The sequence below is a fragment of the Stegodyphus dumicola genome, chromosome 2 (assembly GCF_044657685.1).
Source record: "Stegodyphus dumicola isolate Sdum_Otavi_A_Nest chromosome 2, ASM4465768v1".
Lineage (NCBI taxonomy): Eukaryota > Metazoa > Arthropoda > Arachnida > Araneae > Eresidae > Stegodyphus > Stegodyphus dumicola.
Window position 1 is genome coordinate 272,756,187 of NC_140769.1, and position 23,891 is coordinate 272,780,077.

General features: G+C 34.4%; 1 long non-coding RNA gene across 1 annotated transcript in view; it reads left to right on the forward strand.

Annotated features, from left to right (window-relative positions):
* Window positions 1-23,891, forward strand: part of LOC118205670 (uncharacterized) — a 258,320-nt gene that overhangs the window by 118,387 nt on the left and 116,042 nt on the right. The gene's annotated exons all lie outside the window — the stretch shown is intronic.

Here is a 23,891-nt window from a genome sequence, read left to right on the forward strand (position 1 = left end):
ATTTTTTTTAGTTTAAATTAAGGTAAACTACGAACTTAATGGTTAATTAAACACATTAAAGTTATTTGAAATAAATGTCAGTCTGAAATATAATCATTTAACTTTCAAAATTTTTTGAATTATAAAATATAACCAACAAAAATATTTTGCAGGTACCAAAACTTAGATTTCAGATAGAAAATAAATATGAATTTTTATCTTTGTATTATATTATTATTATTATTATTGCTTATGCATATTTTAATAAATATTTAGTAAGCTAAATTTAGAATTTAGTTAAAGTATTTCTTTTTTTTTCTTATATATATATATATATTTTGATGAAAAAAAAAAGTTTTTTTGCCTGTCAGCTATTTTTGAATCCTGCATTCAGCCCGCCGGCAATTTGAATTTAAAGCTATGATGTAGACCAGAAGTTCTCAAGCTTTTTGTTCCGTACACCTTTTTCACCAATGGTAAAATTTCATCCTCCCTCCTTTATAAAAATTAATAAAAAAATACGTATATATTTACTTACATTTAGATTACTTATTAACGTGTTTTATTAATTAAACAACAAAACTTATAGACACTGTTGCTAAACTCCGACACTTGAAAAAAATATTTTTTTTTCTTTTTTAGCCCCAAGGGCGTTAGCCCAGATAGGCTATTAATCTCGTTTTGGCATTTTGTGTTGGTTCACTATAAACGGCGAATTACTTTTTTTAATTGTTGCCACCAAATATTAGAGCCCTGTGTTATATTTAAAGAAATTAAATAATGAAGAATCTGCATAAATGTACGTTTCTCGCACTGTGATAAAACTACTATACCAAGAGTCATCAAATTTCAATAACTTACTTCTCCACTCGAATATGCGCATTTGGAAGCCTAAATTTGGAATATGTTTTATTATCTATTTCATATTTGTAAAGCCTTTATGAGTTTTTGATTAAGAAACTCAACGATTTCAAAACGAGAAATGGCAACACTGTACAAGAAAGAAAAAAAAAAAAAATTCTCTTCAGCGCGCGAGACTGTGTATCGGAAATTCTAAGGAAATGCTCATTTTTAAATTATTTTGTGATATTGCTGTGGAATTGAATTTTATGGTTTAAGTGCGAAAAATATGATATTTAATAAATAAAGGTAACACACAAAACGTTAAAAAAAATGCCCCTTTCGGCGTAATATAAAATCTAAAAGCCTTCAGATTTTTTTTTTTTTTTTTTTTTTTTTTTTTTTTTTTAAATTCATGCAGTAAAACTGAACACTGAACAGAGCTAAATAATAGCTTGACCGCATTCCCTCTGAAACTATGAAATTATTCCTTGTTGAGAACCCCTGATATGGACTAAAAGTGATTAATGTAAAGTAAGTTCGCACATTTTTCGGACGATTTTGTTTTGCTATTAAAAAAATCGCTCGATGAGAAAAAAAAAAAAAAATTAACTACAGCTGCATTTTTGAAAGTGTAAATTATCGTCTGCTATTTGACAGTTTTATTTGTATGCAAAGTGGCGTTCTTAAAAAAGCAATGGACGCAAGTCTTTGTTTATGCTTCTTCCGAAGAAAAGTTATGCGTATTTAGTAATTAAAAAATGCTGTGGAAGCCGTGATTTTCCAATATCTAAAGCAATGATAAATAATATTGTCAATAAGAAAGGGAAAAAACTGAAAAATTTGGCTTCGAGGAAAGAGTTTCTTCAAAAAACATATCCAAGGGAAAAACGGAATGTTTTGAATGTTGCAAAGGTAAGAACTTTAATGTTAAAAAAAAAAAAAAAAAATCTTTGAAGTCAAAGGACAGTTGTATAATTAAAATTCTCAGTGTCAATTGTAAAGAATGTGATTAATGCCGATTTCAATATTAAAAAGACGAAAAAACGATCGTCTTTCTCCTCGACATATCGCCGAAAGCAAAACGCGCTGTAGAGTTCTCTATGAGAAACAATTATTTAGACAAAAATGGAAAAATGTTGTCACAATAGATGCATCTTGGTTATACTGAAATGACCGCAATAAAAAGAGATCCATGTATTATCATCAAAGAGAAGAAAAAAATCATAGAACATGGTTCAAAGAATCTAAAAAGAAAGTTTTTTCAAGTGGATTTATGATTGTTGTTGGTTTTTGATATAACGACAAACGAAAATTAAAGAGAGTCAAAAAACTGTTATGGTCAATTCCACATATTATCAGGAGCCTATTTTATACCCAATTTTTAATTATGAGCATAACAGTTGATAAATAAAGGTAACACACAAAATTCTAAAAAAACGCCGCTTTGGACGTAATTTAAAATCTGAAAACTTTATATTTTCTTTCTTTCTTCCCCCCTTTTTTTTATTACGACTGTAAGAGTTCATGATTCCTGTTGGGGGGGGAGGTATACATACAGCATTAAAGAAGTATGTAATTGCGCTTACCGAATGAAATACAGAATTCAGATTCTTGCTGAAAATTCGCGGAAGACATTCGTTTGGTTTTGGAAAGAACGCAGAGGTGGAAAAAACCGCAGATATCTTTTCCTCTGTGATCTAGAAACGTTGTTTGAGGGAAAAAAAATACCGATGATATCAAGTCAGCAAAGTTTAATCTCGTACCGGATATGAGATGAAACGGAAGCTCAAAACAAAAGTCCGAAAATGACTCTTCCTGCATATTCCATGGAATATTAATTGACCGTAGGGTTACTGCGTTGCCTGGTATCGATGAAACATTGAATCATAACTGTTTGATATCGATTTAAACATTGAACCATAACTGTTTGATATCGATGAAACATTAATCATAACTTTAAAACTGTAGGGATCATGCAGGAAAAAAGATAAGAAATAAAAGCTTCATAAAAACTATAGAGATATTATGTTATTTGGAAGCAAGACACATGAAAAATCAGCAATGCCCTCGCCGGGACTCGAACCACGGACCTCTCGAATACGCGTCGAGCGTGCTGACCACTACACCACGAAGACATGCTAAGAAGGCGGGAGAAATACCTTATAAGACTCTTAAAAAATAGAAAGAGAAACTAAATCTTAACCACATTAAATTTAATCCCGACGTCGTTAGCTTGTTGCACATTCATAACTGTTGGATCTAACCTTTACTTAACTGCATAAACAAAAGGAATTTTCATCTCCTGCCACCCAGACGATTTCGTAGAACGGTATGAAGATACCGGCACCTTTATGCAAGTCGGTAACTATTCGCCGAGATCAAGACCTTAACATGGACGTCCTGGCAATTCTGACGGAGGTTGCTTTCTTCGCGATACTGAACTTGTGAGGGTGCTGACATCGCTGGATTTTGGTGAACGATGGTCCACTTGAAAAAAGTGCCAGCACTTTTATGCAAGTTGACCATCCTGCTTGGACCATCCCCTTCCTCTTATTACTGCAATACATTTGTAGGAATTATAGTAGTAGAGTAGAGTTTGTCGAGCCATTAGGACTTGTTTTATATGAGGAACCTAAAGAAATCTACAATGCTCTCGCCGGGACTCGAACATGGACCTCTTTAATATGCGCCGAGTGTGCTACCGTTATGCCACGAAAGCATGCTGGAAGGAAGGAGAAAATAACCTTATATATACCCCTTAACTTATATATATATGTTATTAGCCCATGTTGGCTTTGTTGGAAATGAAAGGGCCGACGTGCTGGCTAAAAAGGCGACCACTAATGATGATTGTGAATATAATAGAAATTTCTGGTTCGAGAAGTTATGCAATTAGAAACATGAAAAATTTTTATAATGATATTTGGAATACTAGATGGAATGAATCAGAGAGGTGCGTGGGTCTTTTGAAGTCTATTAAAATCCAAAATGGTATGCGACCAATTAGTAATATTGATTTAAACCAGTTTTTAACTGGGCATGGAAGATTTCCCGCGTACCTCTCGAGATTTAATTTACAAAATTCAGACTTGTGTGGTCATTGCCATCAACTTGGTAACGCCGATCACTTCTTGAATCATTGTCCCTTATTGGAAAATTTGAGAAAGAAATGTTTGGGAGATAAGTCATGGAACTTGGAAATCTTAAAAACATATTCTAAATGTGCAATGGATTTGATTAATTCTAATAGAGTTGAATTTGGAATATTTGTTTAGTATTGTGTATATTTATCTTTTGATTATATGTATTATATACTCAGTTATGAGTATTTATAGGTTTACTACGAAAATTTTGAAATTTTGTGTACTGTTTTATTTAATGCATTGTGGATGTTTTGTACATTTCGAGGAGATGCAGTTGATTGTTACATAGATATGGCCTTGCAAATGTTGAGAATCCTGATGGATTACCAGATTTAAATTATCGAAATTAATGGTGGTTTTCAGTTTTAGGATTTTTATTTTTAAATTTTAAATTTTATGGAATTTTTATATTTTTTCTTAAATTTTTAATTGTAGTTTTTGATTTTAAAATGTTCTGAAATTTTAAAGTTTTAAAATTTTTCTTATATTCTGTTCTTAATGGAGTAATTGCTAAAGTTTTAATATGATACATGGCATTCTTAAATTTTTCCGGTTTCGGTCATTGGCAGTCCTGGAGCTTCTTTTCTATGATTATTAAAGATAATTAATACATTTGAATTCAGATAGTGGTCGGACTATTAAAGTAAATTAAAAAAAAAAAAAAAATCTGAAATGTTTCAGATTTTAAATTACGTCCAAAGGGGCGTTTTTTAACATTTTGTGTGTTACCTTTCTTTATTAAATATCATGTTCCTCGCACTTAAACCATAAGATCCAGTGCAACAGCAATATCGCAAAATAGTTTTAAAACGAGCCTATCTTTAGAATTTCCGATACACAGACTCACGCGCTGGAGATAAAAATGTTTTTTCTGCACAACGTTGCCATTGCTCGCTTTGAAATCCTTGAGTTTGTTAATCAAAAATTCGTCAAAGTTTTAAAAAATAGGAAATCGATCATAAAACAAATTTCAAATTTGTCTTCCACATGCTCATATTCGTTACGTTATTCAAAATTCGATGACTCTATGTACCGTTGTTTTATCACAATATACATATATTTATGCAGATTTTTCATTATTTAATTTCTTCAAATATAATGCAGGACTCTAACATTTTATGGCAACAGTTTGAAAAGTGAACCGACATTTATGAGTCCGACGCAAAATGCCAAAACGAAACTAATAGTCCTTCGGGATTCAAATGCCTTTGGACTAATAAATTAATAGTTTAAATAGAATTATGATTATACAAATAATATGCTATTAAAGTAATACTGTAGAGAATTCGGTTTGACCTTCTGTAGGTTATTTAAATTGGGAATTCCTCGATGGCTTTGGACCGCCTGTGCCTGTGCCTGTTCCGAAAATTCATGTGAATGAATATTTCTTGAGAGTTTCCGCCACTCTGTTTGCCCGTGGGGTTTTTAATTGTTTTTGGATTTTGAATGTTTGGTGTTGTGCTTCATTGTTTGTATGTCTCTTCCTTATTTTTAGTTCGTTAATTAACCTCCAATTATTTTTAGTTAATTAGCTTCTTTTTCTCTCTTCTTTCCTTTTGTGGTCTTGAGGGGGTCGTCCCTTTATAATCATATGGTCCAGTGGGACTAGGAGGATTGGGTCTTCCCTGTATTATGATTATAACCTTATATACCCCCAATTTTAAAAGGCGAATGGTCTCCAAATCCTGGTGGTGACGAATTATTGTCCACCGCCTTTTAGTTCGGGCGCCATTGTAAAGTCATTATAATTTTTTCTTGTTTTTTTTTAGTCCAAAGGGGTAATTTGGCCGGAAGGACTATTAATTTCGTTTTGACATTTTGCGTCGAAAACTTTAAAAGGCTGTATCACTTTTCAAATCGGTGCCACCATGTATTATCGGCCTGTATTATATTTGAAGAAATTAAATAATGAAGAATCTGCATAAATGTATATATCTTTCTCGCATTGTGATAAAACAACGGTACCTAGAGCCATCAAACGTTGAATAACGTAATCTTCTACCGAATATGAGATCTGGAAGCCCTAATTTGAAATTTGGAATTTGTTTTATTATCGATTTCATATTTTGTGAAACTTTAAAGAATTTTTTATTAAAAGAACTCAACGATTTCAAAGCAAGCAATGGCAACGCTGTATAGAAAAAAAATCTTTTTATCTCCAGCGTGTGAGACCGTGTATCGGAAATTCTAAAGATAGACTCAATTTAAAATTATTTTGCGATGTTGCTCTTGATCTAAATTTTATGGTTTAAGTGTCAAGAACATGATATTTAATAAATAAAGGTAACACACAAAACGTTAAAAAACGCCCCTTTGGACGTAATTTAAAATCTGAAACCTTTCAGATTTTTTTTTTTTTTTTTTCCTAAATCAGGAAACTGAAGAAATCCGCACTACCTTCCCCGGTACTCGAACCTTACACCTCGAAGGCATGCTGAAAGAAGGGAGAAAATACCTTATATGTTGACTACCATTTTAGTTAATTAAATTGTAACGTTCTTAGAGCTTGTAAAAGTGATCAATTGTTATGATTTTTATCTTTCCTTTAACTTCTTTGCATGTTCCTCACCAAAATGCAAATTATCTTATAGTGTATTTAAGCTGAGAGCTCTTGGATATCAGTCGAAGAGAGTTTCTGGCACTGGCCTAGCGTTGTTAGAATTCTGCCAACTCTACCTAAATGAGGGCCCACCAGCGGCTGAGCAGTAAAATCGTTGAACACTGGTAGTTCGCTCTGAGGTTCGAATCCCGCGAACGGGCTGGCTGCATGGGTGTTTTAGTGGTTTTCCCCATGTGTAACGTGTATACGAGCCAGCTTAGAAAGTCCTCCAGCAAGGCATCCCTCCCCTTAGGCAGATAGCCCTCGAGGCTTTGCCGTCATTAAATAACCTAACCTAACCTAACGTACCTAAACGTAATTATTCCAGCTTCTGCATTCTCTTGCAGCCGATTACTCTAAGCCAGTGGTGTTTTTCTAACTTAAAAAAAACAAACTATATCACGGTATTTATTGTATAATCTGGCAGTGTTGCCACGGCTTGGTTTGAAATCGTTCAGTTTTTTAATCACAAATTCGATAAAGTTTTGCAAAATATGACATAGACAATTAAACAAATTCAAAATCCGGGCTTCCAAGTTGGAAATTCGGTTGGAAGACTACGTTATTCAAAACTGGATGGCTCTAAGTACGGTTGTTTTTTCACACTGCGAGAAAAATTAATGCATTCATGCAGATTCTTCATAATTTAGTTTCTTTAAGTATAATACATAGCATTAATATACGGTGCCAACATTTCAAAAAGTGAACCAACGCAGAAATTGAAACGACGCAAAATGCCGTTTTGAGACTAATACCTCTTTGGGTTTAACGCCCGTTCGGGCCAAAAGAAAAAAAAAAAAAAAAAAAAAGAATTCTGAAGGGTTTCAGATTTTAACGGTCACCGAAAAGGGTTTGTTAAGGTATTTTACGCTCTCGCTGATCTCGCAGTTTACCAGTCCACTGTCATACTCACTCTTGATTTTTTTATCTTTTTAGCGTTATTATTAAGAATAATTTTCTTTGCACTTACAAATATACATTTCAAAAGCAAATTTAAGACAATTAAACAAATTCCAAATTCGGGTTTTCAGATATCCGTATTTGGGGGGGGGGAGGACTACGTTATTCATAATTCAATGCCTCTACTTATCGTTGTTTTTTCAAATTTCGAGAAACATTCATACATTCATGTAGATTCTTCCTTGTTTAATTTCTTAAATACAGAGCGATATCATTTGTAAGCAACAATTTGAAAAGTGAAACGGACATTTAAAGTTTTCGCCACAAAATGCCAAAAATGCCTATAAATACAAAATTAAATAAATAATAATTATAATAAAAAAAACTTGAAAGTTTCGATATTTTATATCAGGCCCAAATTGGCATTTTTTTCAACGTTATGTATTTCACCTTGATTTATTAAATATGATGTTCTTCGCACTTAAACCATAAAATTCAATTCAACAGCATTATCGCAAAATATTAAAAAAGAGCGTATCTTTAAGACTTTCCGACTGAGAGTCTTGCGCGCTGGGGATAAAAATGTTTTTCTTTTCGTGCACTGTTGCCATGCCTCGCTTTGAAATCGTTGAGTTTGCTAATCAAAAATTCATAAATGCTTTACAAAATATTAAATGGATAATAAAACAAATTCCAGATTCCAAATTCGGACTTCCAGATGCCCATCTTCGGGTGGAGGATTACGCTATTCAAAATTCGATAGCTCTAGGTAACGTGGTTTTATGACAATGGGAGAAACATACTTAGACTCTATAATTGACCGAGCTATTGCGAAGAGCAACGTTGTCGGTTCCAGAATTAAAGCCCAACGGCACTATATAAAGAAATCCGGATGTGGAGAAAATGTCAGATGAGAAAACGGAGAAAAGGGGAAAAAGAGAAGTACGAAAAGGAGTAAGACAATCCAATCGGACAAGTTCGCAAAACGTGACGAGCGATCATAGCTTTCAAGGAGGACCCAAGACAATGCAAATCAATGACAACAGTATGAGAAGATACACTACAGCAAGAGTTCCAATGACAAATTCAAATACAACTAAACAACTTCAATCAATAGTGCTAAATACAACACAATACAATACAACTATACAACACAATTTTAAAACAACTATTCAACGCAATACACTACAGCAACTCAACAACAACCTAAGCAACCTATTTACAACACTACTATATCATCACAATGCGAAAAATCTCACAGCATTAGTTTTATAATTCACCATGAGTAATATTCAAGCTACAGAAGAACTTCAATCAAAATCAGATGCATTGGAAGTATAAACAGCTACCGATTCAGGAGCTAAGTGAAAAAATTGTCGTCTCCTCCCATTAAGGTGTGAGCTGCAAGTTTTTTGACGCTTCTATCTTCGAAGAGAATTTCATAATTAAAGACTTGGGAGTAATTAACATTGCACAGCTTTGTTGAAGAATTTTTCATTGGATCTTCTGATGTAATCTGGAATCGTCTCAAGTTTTAAGTCTCTGTGTAAAAGTTTATTGCGGATAAGATAGTGAGAATCAGTAATAATGCGCAGAAATTTGTTTTGCACTATTTGTAATTGATGCAGTTGAGTTTAAGTGACCGTGTTTCATTCATGCAGATTCTTCATTATTTAATTTTTTTAAATATAATACAGGGCGATAATATTTTGGCAACACTTCGAAAAGTGAAATGCCATTTATAGTGAAACGCCACAAAATGCCAAAACGAAATTAATAGCCCTTGTGGGCTAACGCCCGTTGGGCTAATAACGATAACCAATTTAAACACCTCGAACTGCACTGCTGTCCCTCCACCCCTTCTTTCTCCAGCTTCCAATACGAAGAAAATATGGTCTGTAATTCATCCCCTCCGTCGTGAGGAATTCTGGGAGAAAGTACGTAAATCTATTAACGCGCGCGCGAGACCTTAAATAAAATTACAGCGGAGAGAAAACTCCCTTTTCTTCTACTAGGCCGGCATGAAAAATTCGGTAACACTATTCGTTCAGTTCTTAGAAGACGCCTGCGGAGTAGGTGGGGCGGAGTGTAGGAAAGTAAGGCGTAAGGTGGCAGCCACATTGAGTCGGAAAGAAATTCGGCGCCGTCCCGGAATTTGGAAGTGGCGCCGCACGTCCGAAAAGCACGGAGTTCTCACGCTTTTCTGTTGCCATCTCCATAGGCATTGCTTACAAATAAAAAGGTGGCCGAACTGATGAGTAATGTCAAACCGCCGCTCCGTGATGCGCAGAACGAGCTCGAACCGAAGACAGATTTAGGTGTTTTGTGTTTATCGGGTCTATGAATTCTTCTTTGAATTATGTGCGCGTGTAGGGGGGGGATATGGGGCGCCTTTTCATTGACGGAAAACTATTAGAACTGTACTTGAGGCTCACAAGAACGTCAAGAGGATAAAGATTAGAGGCATCTGAAAAAGGACAATGATGAGAGTGGGGATTTGCGGTTTTCTCAAAATTCTTTCCAAAAAAAAAAATTTTTTTTTAACCCAAAGAGCGTTAGCTCAGATGGGCTATCAAATTTGTTTTGGCATTTTGTGTCGAAAACATTAAATATCCGTTTCACTTTTCAAACTGTTGCCACCTAATACTATTGCGCTGTGTTATATTTAAAGAAATTAAATAATGAAGAATCTGCATATATCCCGTTTTACCTTCTATATCAGAAGAATTATGATGGAAAATGAGTATACAATCAATTATCCAATGAAAGACATCTCGTCACAACACAAACAGTTTAACATTACGATTCTATTTACAAGTCTAATTAAGTGTTAGTTTTAGCTTTCACACCTCAAAGCAATACTCAGAACATAAATGGCATAAAATAATACTCTTCAGTTCTTAAATACTCATGAAAAACATCTCAAAAAGTCATTATTCTCATTACTTAAAACGAAAAGTAAAACTATAGAACAAACTCGAAAGCGTACATGTAAAAACTCAACTGTTGCCAATCGCGATTTACTAAATTACGTCAAAATAAAGATAATAATCAGGTAGAGGTTCAACTTCACATCATAAATGTACGTGTTTTGACTCGAAATCCAACTTCGTTTAATATAAAAATTATTTCATTTTACAAACACATACATATTAATGCGACTATTTACGTGTAGAATTTAGTATAATGATCAAACGATTCGTACATCTTAATGATGAAAAAACATTCAGTATTTCAGTAACGCAACTTTACTGCTGCTTACTTAAAACGGGAATTTCCCGATCACAATATTCCAAAACAAAACTGGATGCCAGATTCGTACATCAAATAAAATTACAAAACAAAACGATTAAATAAAAAAATAAATAAATAAATAAATAAATAAAAAATCTGAAATGTTTCAGATTTTAAATTACGTCCAAAGGGGCGTTTTTTAACATTTTGTGTGTTACCTTTCTTTATTAAATATCATGTTCCTCGCACTTAAACCATAAGATCCAGTGCAACAGCAATATCGCAAAATAGTTTTAAAACGAGCATATCTTTAGAATTTCCGATACGCGCTGGAGATAAAAATGTTTTTTCTGCACAACGTTGCCATTGCTCGCTTTGAAATCCTTGAGTTTGTTAATCAAAAATTCGTCAAAGTTTTAAAAAATAGGAAATCGATCATAAAACAAATTTCAAATTTCAAATTTGGTCTTCCACATGCTCATATTCGTTGGAGAATTACGTTATTCAAAATTCGATGACTCTATGTACCGTTATTTTATGACAATGTGAGAAATATACATACATTTACGCAGATTTTCATTATTTAATTTCTTCAAATATAATGCAGGACTCTAACATTTTATGGCAACAGTTTGAAAAGTGAACCGACATTTATCCGTCCGACGCAAAATGCCAAAACGAAACTAATAGTCCTTCGGGATTCAAATCCCTTTAGACTAATAATAACAAACAGGAAATGCTAAATTCAATAGGAGTGGCAACAGTATGTATGTTTCTCGCACTGCGATAAAACAACGGTACCTAGAGCCATCTAATTTTGAATGACCTAATCTGACCATCTGAAAGCCCAAATTTGGAATTTCTTTTATTATCTATTTTGTATTTTGTAAAACTTTAACGAGTTTTTGATTAACAAACTCAAGGATTTCAAAGCGAGCGATGGCAACGTTGTACAGAAAAAACATTTTTTTATCTCCAGCCTGCGAGTCTCTATATCGGAAATTCTAAAGATATGCTCATTTTAAAATTATTTTGCGATATTGTTGCTGAATTGAATTTTATGGTTTAAGTGCGAAGAAGGTGATATTTAATAAATAAAGATAACACACAAAATTTTAAAAAAATGCCCCTTTGGGCATAATATAAAATCTGAAAGCTTTTACATTTTTTATATATAATATTATTTTAGGCGCGCTTTCCCCCCCCCCAATGAAAGAGAAGAATCTTGCACCATTAAATGTCATGTCTGTTAGATACAACTGAACTCTAAAGCCATTTCTATAAATCAAATATCGGTTTTAAAATATTTAGAATTAACGATCGTTTTATTATTTAGTTTAATTGGTTTGTTTATTAACCTTTACTATTACCATGCACTCTTTCTTCGGTAAGCAGATTACAGAGTAGATACGAAAGTTGAACACTGGTAGTTCGTCCGGGTACGGAGAACGAACTAGTTGTATGGGTTTTTCTCGGATTTTTCCTATATGAAACATAAATGCTAGTCAACATCCTTCAGAACGGGCATGTCAAACGCTTCCACACTTTGACTCACTTTTCTACGCCCCTCCCCAGTTAACCCCCCCCCTCCAAAAAAAGTACGCCCAGAGTGTCGTTTTTCATTTAGACACACATAGACGTTTCGAGAGCCGTTTCTCCAGCATTTGACCTAACGCCCCTTTGGGCTAAAAATATTGAAGATGTTTAGAATATGTTTAGATAGATTGCATATGTTTAGAATTTCCGATAGACAGTCTGGCGCGCTGGAGATAAAAATGTTTTATTCCATGCAGCGTTGTCACTGCTCGTTTTGAAATTGTTGAGTGTGTTAATGAAAAACTCGTTTAACTTTTACAAAATGTGAAATCGATAACAAAAGGAATTCTAAATTCCAGATTCGGGATTCCAGGTGACCATATTCGGTGGAGGATTACGTTGTTCAAAACTGGATGGTTCTAGGTACCGTTGTTTTATCACAATGCGAGAAACATACATACATTTACGCAGATTGTTAATTATTTAATTTCTTTAAATATATTACAGGGCTGTGCTATTTGGTGGCAACAATTAGAAAAGTGATTTGCCGTTTATAGTGAATCAGCGTAAAATGCCAGAACCATGGTAATAGCCCTTTTGGGCAAATTTCCCTTTGCGCTAATAATTTAAAGTTTAAATAGTGTCTCACTAAAGTGATGGGACACTTGTGCTTTACAAAAGGAAACTGTAATAAAATAAATTAAAAAAACATGTAAACATTTTTTGTGAGTGTGTTTCATACTTAAATTTAGTAACAATTATTACATAACATACATTTTCTCAAAATATTTAAATATTAATTTAATAAAAATACAATTGTTTAGAACGGAGCAAAAAATGGCTCACATAAGTGATGGGACACCATTAGATACTACTACGTACTACAATAAAAATATTTTTCGTGGTTTTTACTTTTACTCAAAAGCTGAATTATAAATAATTTATAAAATCGTCTGCAGTATTTCTCTCCAGTTTGTTTTAGAATTTTTGTGTTTTTTAGCTCTGTGAAGCCATGAATGCTAAACGAAAAGAAACTTTGCCTGAAATTCGAAAATTAGTTATTAATTTGCATACTGAACGTGGAAAATCTATTAGAGAAACTGCTGAAATAGTTAACTTGAGTCATTCAACAGTTTTTAATATAATTAAACGATATAAAAAGAATCGTATGATTCAGGATAAAAGAAGACCTGGCCGACCATCAAAACTATCCAATGGAATAAAGCGAATTATCGTTCGAAGCATTAAAAAAAAAAATCCAAGAATGAGTGCTCCTAAAGTTGCTGCTGATTTACAAGCATTATATGGAGTAATTGTTAATCCTGAGACGATTAGAAGAGTAATTCGATCTGCCGTATATTACTGTAGAGCAGCCAGGGAAAAATTCTTCGTAAGTAAAAAGAATAGAAAACTCAGACTGGCTTTCGCAAAATCCAACATAAATAAGAATTCTGATTACTGGAATGAAGTTGTATTTGCTGATGAGAATAAATTTAATATATTTGGTTCTGATGGTAGAATTTTGGTGTAGAGAAAACCCAGGAAAGAATTTCGCAAACAGAACTTGATGCAAACAGTAAAACATGATGGAGGAGGAGTTATGGTTTGGAGGTGTATGTCGTCCGGTGGAGTTGGTAATCTTGTTTTTATTGACAGTATAATGGATCAGTACAAGAATATTGCCATTTTAAATCAAAATTTGAACTCTTCAGCACGAAAATTGAACCTTCATAACGATTTTAAATTCTACCAGGACAATGACCCCAAGCACACTACTTTGAACGTTAGACTCTGGCTGCTGTATAACTGTCCTGAAATAATAAAAACAGCACCATAATCTCCCGACTTAAATCCCATAGAGAATATTTGGTAAGAATTGGAATTAAGAATTCGAAAACACACCATTTCTTAAAAACAAGAATTAAAATCGGTGCTTCAAGAAGAACGGGGTAAAATCACTCCAGAAATCACAAAAAAATTAGTCGAATCCATTCCAAGAAGATTAAATCTTTTAAAAGTAAAAGGAAATTCAACAAAATATTAAAACCTTTTAAAAAGTAAAATTTTTGGATAAATATTTGATGGAAAAGTAAGTGTCCCATCACTTAAGTGAGCCATTTTCTGCTCCGTTCTAAACAATTGTATTTTTATTAAATTAAGATTTTAATATTTTGAGAAAATGTATGTTATGTAATAATTGTTACTAAATTTAAGTATGAAAAACACCCACAAAAAATGTTTACATTTTTTTAAAATTTATTTTATTACAGTTTCCTTTTGTAAAGCACAAGTGTCCCATCACTTTAATGAGACACTGTATTCAATAATGACTGACTTTGTGCATCAGTGTACTATACCGCGTCTACCACAAATTAAGTAAAAGCTGAATCCGATTATATAAACTCAAGTTTCCATGGCACTAAAAATGAGATTAGCAATGGCTGCAACCACAGTGATGATTTAAGTTAATTTAAACAATTTCTTCAAATTTTCGTTATACCCACGATTAAGATTGCAAGAACAAACATTCCGATTGCATTCTTGCAAGATTTCCTCTCGAACAAAGTACTGGAAAAACAAATTCAAATTCCAGGAACTGTGAGATTTCAGTCAACATTACGATTCTCGAAGGCAGGTGAACTTGTTACTGCGTGACCAATGGAGTTCATCAGATTTGGAATCATTGCCCGTTTACGTGTTCCGTGATTCACGGAAAAGGTGGGGTGGAGTACACGAAAAAGAGTAGTTGCCGTTCACGATTGTCACGTTTTAAAGGTATCTTTTAACTCCTTAGCTCAATACGTAAAATTCACGCTATTTTTCCATTGCTTTTAAATGGAGCAAAAAGTATCGTCACGCTATTCCAGAAACTGAGATGGTATCTAAATCTGTTAGGTGTTGAGAGGGGGAGTTGCGGATAAATAGCAATCCAAAGGTACGTCGCATTCTTGGGTTAATATGACATAGCTCTTATGAAAGAAAAAGTAAATATATGAATGAATACACCTCCCAGATTATGTTATAAAATACGTTCTACATAACGTGCTAAAGTGGTGCATGTAGCAATCGTGTATTTAGTACGTACATTTCGACGTACAACAATCGTGTTTTTTGAAACGTTCCCAGATTGTGTTATAAAATACGTTCTACATAACGTGCTAAAGTGGTGCGCGTAACAACCGTGTAGTTAGTACGCACATTTCGACGTAGAACAATCGTGTTTTTTGAAACGTTCCCAGATTGTGTTATAAAATGCGCTCTATATAACGTGCTAAACTGGTGCGTGTAACAACCGTGTAGTTAGTACGTACATTTGGACGTACAACTGTAAGGATCCTAAGTTTTACTAACGTTTATTTTATTTTAAATCTTTACTATCACTTCTTATTTTCTACTTCCGGTCAGAATTAAAAGCTTTAACTTATTTATGCAAATTTGTCTTGCTAACGCCAAGTACTTAAGTTGTGGCTTTTTGCCAAGCAAGAGAGAGGAAAGAGTTACTGCAAACCGCTTGCCATAGTAGTTTTACTCGGTTGCTGGTTGCCTTCAAGGCCAGAGGTTTAGTCCTCTTGATAATTTAAACGTATCGTAGTTTTAGCAGCTCTCTGTACTACATACGGATTTTGTTAAATAACGGCCAATCTTAAAGCTAGGCACTTGTATATTAACCCAAAGTTAGTTTTTAGTTAGAGTTTTAGTTAGTAGTTTTATATTCTTACGTTCAGACCACAAGTGGTTAGTCTCTGTATTCCGAAGTTCCGGAAATCTCTGTAAAGATAGAAAAATAAAGGGTTTCGTATACCCTTCCTGTGTGTATTCTCTACTTCACAATTTATTGAACATAGCTTGAGTAAGCTCCCTGTTCCGAGTCAGGACAGTTCATGTTTCCAAAGCAAGTGAAGAGGATTACAAGTCCTGATACAACAATCGTTTTTTGAAACGTTCCCAGATTGTGTTATAAAATACGTTCGACATAACGTGCTAAAGTTGTGTATGTTAAAACCGTGTTCTTAGAACGTACATTCCAACGTAAAATACTGGTACTTTTCGAAATGTTTTCAAGATGTACTAGAAAATACGTTCTAAACGACGTGCTAAAGCGGTGCGTATTATAACCGTGTTCTTAAAATGTATATTTCAACGCACAATCTTGGTACATTTCGAAACGTTCTCAACATGCACTGTGAAAAACGTTCTAAACTACGTGCTAAAGCGGTGCGTTTTATAAGAGTGTTCTTAGGAAGTATATTTCAACGTACAACACTGGTACTTTTCGAAACGTTCTCAACATGTGCTAGAAAATACGTTCCAAACGACGTGCTAAATCGGTGCGTATTATAACCGTGTTCTTAAAACGCACATTTCAACGTACAATCCTGGTAGATTTCGAAACGTTCTCAGCATGTACTGGGAAAAACGTTCTAAATTACGTGCTAAAACGGCGCAAGGGGCAATTTGCGCAGAAGGTCTATTAATTTCGGTTTGGCATTTTGGGTTAGTTCCCTATACACGGCGTTTCACTTTCCAAGTTGTTACCACCAAATATTAGAGCCCTGCATTATATTTGAAAAAATTAAATAATGATAAATCTGCATAAATGTATATATATTTCTCGCATTGTGATAAAACAATGGTACCTAGAACCATCAAATTTCGGATGGACGTCGCAACAAATAAATAAACAAAATTACACCATCGGATAATCTTTCTGGGATATAATAATAATATATTTAATGTTCGGCAACGCTATTTTTTTCCATACTTCGTAAAACTTGCAAATTTTTTATTAACAAACTCTACGATTTGAAAGCGAGCAGTGGCAACACTTTTTCGAAATAAAACAGAATTTTATCTCCAGCATAACAAACTGTTGCCACTCGGAAAAATAAGCTGGAAAATTAGAGTTTTCAGACTTTTTAATTAATATCTCGGATGATTAAAGCAGTACGAAGATGAGAATGGTCGAAATGGCTTTCCACGAATTTTCGGAATCCGGGGGGGGGAGGAATACTCAACTCAACTAAACTCAACTCTCCGCCGTTCCGGAGAAAGTGATGTCATAAAAACAAATAGACAGACACGCGCATATTTTAATAGTGTAGATTTTCAATAAAGAATTTTTTAATTAGTAATATTGTTACGAACTTTGCATTTAGTTAGATATTTGTAATAGAATCATAATTAAAATTGTTTTATTTCCTCGTGCAATGCAGCGCGTGACGAATTTAAAGAGAAATCAAAAATTAAAAATAAGCACGTGCATTTAACGTTTAGTAAATAAATATCTCTTTTAATTTATGTTTAGTTCGAATAAATATAATTGACTAAATTGCTAGAACTGTCTCGCGCGCCGATTTAAAAAGCTATAAAAGCCGGAGAGAAACATCTCAGCTCATTTGTTGTTTAGATAAATGTTGTTTGTTGACTAGCGAATTCGCGGTGAGATTAGAACTGCGCTTTATATTGCGTTCTGTTATTAATATTTTAGTGGTTTAAAATATAGCTACTGTTTATATTGCGTGATATTGTGATATTGCACGAATGTCTTCGAGGAATACTCCAGCGTTTTGTTATATTTCTTGTTATTAGAATAAATTTTTTTAGCTTTTCATCCGACTTCTGCATTCAAGCTATTACGAACACCTACGCATGCAACAATACTTTGTTACGATTTGCGAAATAACGCAACTGTAATATTCTTTTAGTTCATTATCTACCGCATTTAAAGGAATCTTTTGTAGATCTAAATGCATATGTGATGGTCTTCCTCGGTTGGAGATACCTTAAGCATTGCGCCCTCAAGTTCCGCAACAGCTTTTGCAACGGAATGCGCCTAAGTTAAACAAAAGATGTAAACGCGCGCAGCAGTCCGCAAAATCAAGTGCGAAGTCCATAAGGTGCCCCAACCCGAACGAACGCCAGATGTCGAGCGAAGAAAATGTTAAATCATTTTTATACATCGCGAGTCAAGCAACTGTTAGAAGGTTTTTATTGCTTAACGCTAGCGTGGGAAAACTCTTCTCTAACCACCTGCTTCTCTAACTCGCAACTTCTTTACCGCATTCCTTGGTCTCTCCCCCCCCCTCGTTTTTTTTTAATCTCTCCCAACCTCTTTACTCTGTACTCTGCTGTGATCCGCATGCCAAACAGTGCATTGATTTTAATACTAACAAAACAAACGAAATAAACAAAATTACTATGTTTAATAGTTAGCGAAGAATATTCAATCAGCACTGATACTGTTTGCATGCTTTTAGTAAAATTATGCAAGCTATTATCTTTTCTGCATTTCAGTTATCAGTAAACCTTTTTCTTGGGTTTTAAAGTTTATTTGTGTATTGAGGGGCACGAGACACACGAGGGCTATCAGCCTAAGGAAGGTTTGTTTTGGTTTGTTTATTTGATTATAGCAAAGTATATAAGGGCTAAGAGGAGGACTGTCTTCGTGAACAACTTTATCAGGAAACTGGCTTGTATTCTGCGTCACAGAATTTCAATACGTATGAAAATTATTACTACTATACATTCATTGCTGATTACCGTATCAAAAAACAAGTTATTTTGCTATAAACAATTCTTTAAATTACATTACAATTAAAAGATCCCATACGTTTATATTGTTGGGGGGGGGTAATTCAATTTTTTTTTTTTATCCCAAAGGGGGCAATTCACCAAGAAGAGCTAATTTCGTTTTGGCATTTTGCGTCGTCCACTATTTCACTTTTCAAATTTTTGCCGCTAAATATTACAGCCCTGCATTACGTTTAAAGAAATTAAATAATGAAGAATCTGCATAAATGTATGTATGTATGTTTCTCGCACTGTGAAAAAAATAACGGTACCTAAAGACATCTGATTTTGAGTAACGGAGTACTCCACTCGAATATGGGCATCTGGAAGCCCAAATTTGGAATTTGGAATTGGTTTTATTATCTATTTCTTATTTTCTAAAACTTTAACGAATGTTTGATTAACAAACTCAAGGATTTCAAAGCTAGCAATGGGAACATTGTACGGAAATATATATATCCAGTGCTCGAGACTTTATATCGGAAATTCTAAAGCTATGCTCTTTTTAAATATTTTGCGATATTGCTGTTGAACTGAATTTCGTGGTTTAAATGCGAAGAACATGATATTTAATAAATAAAAGTAACTTTTGGGTCTCATCTCAAATAACACACGGGCATCTGGACACCGGAATACGGGCATTGGAATTTGTTTTATTATCTATTTCTTATTTTGTAAACATTTTTACCTCCAGCGCACGCCAGACTGTCTAACGGAAATTCTAAAGATATGTTGTTTTTGAATATTTTGCGGTCTTGCTGTTGAATTGAATTTTAAATAGTTTAAGTGCGAAGAACGTGATATTTAATAAATAAAGGCAGCACACAAAACATTAAAAAGCGCCCGCTTCGTAGTAATATAAAATGTGAAAGCTTTCAGACTTTTATTTATTTATTTTTATTTATTTTATTTTAGTCCAAAGAGGCTTTGTGCCTGGTGCAAAATAAAGACTATTCACCTGAAGGAACTATTGTTTTCGTTTTGCGATTTTGCGTTGGTTCACTATAAATGTCCGTTTCACTTTTCAAACTGTCGCCACCAAATGTTAGACTCCTGCATTATATTTGAAGAAATTAAATTATGAAAAATTCTGCATAAATGTATGTATATTTCTCGCGTTGTGATAAAACAACAGTACATAGAGCCATATCAAATTTCGAATGGCGTAATACTACAGCGAATACGAGCATCTGAAAGCCCAAATTTGGAATTTGGAATTTGTTTTATTATCGATTTCATATTTTGTAAATCTTTAACGAATTTTTGATTAACAAACTCAAGTATTTCCAAGCCAGAAATGACAACGTTGTACAGAAAAGACGTTTTTATCTCCAGTGCGCGAGACTCTGTATCGGAAATTCTAAGATATGCTCAATTTAAAACTATCTTGCGATTGCTCTTGAACTGAATTTTAAGGTTTAAGTGCGAAGAGCGTGATATTAGATAAATAAAGGTAACACACAAAATGTTAAAGAAACGCCCCTTTGAACGAAATTGAAAATCTGAAACCTTTCAGATTTTCTTTTTCTGGTTCTCTCTCTCTCTCTCTCCCCCCTTTTTTATGATAACATTTCAGGAGGCTAGAAGCACAAGTGACCTGCAATTTCGACACGCGTTCTTAAGAGATAATTCAGAAATACTTTCAGAGATAGTCGTGTTTCAGAGATAATTATATTCTCATTCAGACACATTTTCGGAGATGGTCGTGTTTCTGAGACGATATAGCCACGAGAAAAATTCCTATTGTTGTTAATACAGAGGCTGTTCACACATTTTTTAGACGATGTATATTGTATTCACAATATTAAATTACATAAAATTCTTGTGTTTTAAATGTTCTGTTTGACATCCCTTACTCTGAACTATCTTTCGACATCGCAATTTCCAGGATAAAATGCCTTTTGAAGTGGCAGAAGAGGTTTTCTATTCCATTTCTCCCGAACAGCTTTCCAGAGTCTTGTTAGGGTTTTGGGACAACGTTTGCATAATGCAGTTTTTAAAAGTCCGAAAGCACAAAAATCCATATGTGACACATCGGGAGATTTAGTAGGGATATCAGTGAAGGTTATACCAGTTTGATACCAGTCTTTTGTTCCATTTCTTTTAGGAAATTTACAGTGGATTTTGATGTGTGACTGCTAGCTTTGTCCTGATGGAGTCTCACAGATGAATGGCACTGTGGGTAAAGCGATGGTATTTCATTCAGAAAAATTGGCGATAAAATATGTTCTTGGTAGTATTTGGAGTTAATCTTGACATTTTTTTGCACTCTCTTTATTTTTAACTTGCCATTATAAGAAAAACCAGCAACAATCATGAATCCCTTAGAAAAACTTTCTTTCGATTCTTTGAACCATGTACTTAAATTGTTTCTCCCCTTTTATGATAATAAATTACTCTTTTTTTTTTTTTTTTTTTTTTTGTTACAATCATTTAATTACACCCATGCTTATATCCCCTATTGCGAAAATTGTTTTCCATTTTTCTTTGGATAAGTGTTTCTCGTATAGAATTCTGCAGCGTGTCCTGCGTCGAGCGATATGCTTTGGAAGAAGACAATGCACATTGCGTTTGTTCGCTTTCTTAAGATTTAAATCAACGTTTATCATTTTGTTTACAGTGGACATCGAGCATTTTAATGGTTTTGCAACTGTCCTTTGACTACGGGGATTTTCTTTTAACATTAACATTTTATTTTTCCTTGGACACTTGTTTGAAATTTTTGTCCCCCTTGAGGCTCCAATTTGATGTTTTTTTCCTTTCTTGTTGATGATATTACCTATCGACGCTTTACATATCTAAAAACCATGACTCTCACATCATGTTTGGATAACGGAGTACGCATATTTCTGTTCGGAAAGAGCGTAAATGTAGACTTCGAACCACTGCTTTGTTAAATTCGCCATTTTGAATAAAAACAAAACTTTCAAGCCACAGGCGATGATTTTGACTTTTAAAAACATAGTACAATTGCAATTACTTCTTTTGCAGCAAACGATTTTTTATTACCGCTTACCAAAATCGTCTAAAAAATGTGCGAACAGTCTCTGTATTTACAGGTATTCTGAGAGATGACCATTATTTCAAAGTTTCCTCCAATATAAAAAGCTGAAAAATCTTTATCTAATTCAGTCTTTCTGAACACTTTTATCCTGGAGAAAACTTTAAAAAAAACCTTAACGGAAACTTCACAGCATCTTTCGAAGAACCCATCCGCGAAAAAATATTAAAAATATCGCTCGAAGAGCCCTGGGCTTCTGCAGAACCTCGGATTAGAAAATATAATCTAGTACCAGTTCCAGCTCTTATCGAGCAAAAAAATTCCACTGGAAATGCAGGAATGGGAGGGAGGGATTTCAGGGTGGTCCGAAACGAACCAGTATGTGATTTATCTGTATAACTGTTGACTCAAAAGTGCGGCTGATAACACTTATCGCCAAATGGATACATAAAAATGACACTGAGAAGAAATCGCGCAGCAAATAAGCTCTTGTTGATAAACAAAAGTGGCATCAAAAGGTTAGACAAGATAGTACTTGCTTTCTGTAGTCGTAGTTCTGGCGGTTGAAGCGATCACGTTTAGTGATTGCAGCAGAGGAAGTTTCAGAATCCCATGACTTATCAGATAAAATGCTTATAGATGTTAGATGTAAGATTGTTCAGTAAGTGTCGCAAGGGAAACGAATTCTGTTGTGGACACCACGTGACTTTTTTTTTTTTTTTTTTTGCTGCATTTCATTTAAACTCATTTCTTCGAATTGTTGTAACTTGACTTCCCAATCCCTCAGTGCTAGTTGAAAATGACATAAAAAATTTCAAATATTTGAAATATCCTGGTGAATTTTTGCCATAAGGAAATCATATGTGATTTTCCAGCCACATCAAGAACTTAAAAAAAAAGTATGTTTTAAAGACTTTCAAATTAGACTCTGGATTTAATTTACATTAATGTATTTTGTTGAGACATTTCTAAATTACATTTTCACGCCATTTATTAGCCCAAAAGGGTTAGCCCAGAAGGGGTATTAATTTCCTTTAGGCATTATGTGTCGAAAACTTTAAAAGGTTGTATCAGTTTCCAAATTTTTGCCATCCAATATTATCCCCCTGTGTTATTTTAAAGAAATTAAATGATGAAGAATCTGCATGAATGTATGTATGTTTCTCGCACTGTGATAAAACACCGGCACCTAGAGCCATCCAATTCTGAATAACGTATTTCTCCACCAGAATAAAGGTATCTGGAAGCCCAAATTGGGAATTTGTTTTATTATCTATATTCACATTTTGTAAAACTTTAACGAGTGTTTGATTAACAAACTGAACGATTTCAAAGCGAGCAATGGCAACACTGTACGGGGAAAAAAAAAAAAAAAAAAAAAAAAAAGCAGTTTTATCTCTTACTGTGTATCGGAAATTCTAAAGGTAGGCTCATTTAAAAATTATTTTGCGATATTACTGTTGAACTGAATTTTTTGGTTTAAAGGGGAAGAACATCATATTGTTACGTTTTTCTTTTCTGACACCAGATGTTACATTATTTTCTTCCTTCACGTTCGTACGAGGTTCGTGTGGGTTTGCAGTGAAAGACGACGACACTTGATGGAATACCGAAAGACACTTTATTGGCCGGTATTAATCAGGCCAGTTCCAAAGTCACTTTTTACAGTTGTCGAAGACCTACTCCAAACACGCTGGAGCAATCAGCGACACAGCCTTCACACTGTCAGGCAATAACGGTGGAGACAGCTTCACTGCAAAGCGCCAGAGTACAGCTCCCGACTCTGCTCTGTTGTTCTTGGAACTCCACGTACTCTCGAGACTCTCCACGCTACAACTCGCGATGCACTCGACGACGCACAGAGCACAGCTCCCGACTCTTCGGTTCAGTCGTTCCCGGAGCTTAACACACTCTCTCGACGATGCACTAACCGCGATACGCTAAGAGACTCTTCCGATGCACTCAACGACCCACTCGGCACTCGCTGGCCGGCTGTCAACTCAGTCGTCTCCGCACGGACTAACTAGATGAGACACACACACTGACTGCGGACCAGCAAGGTTTATATAGCTTTCGGCTTGTGTTC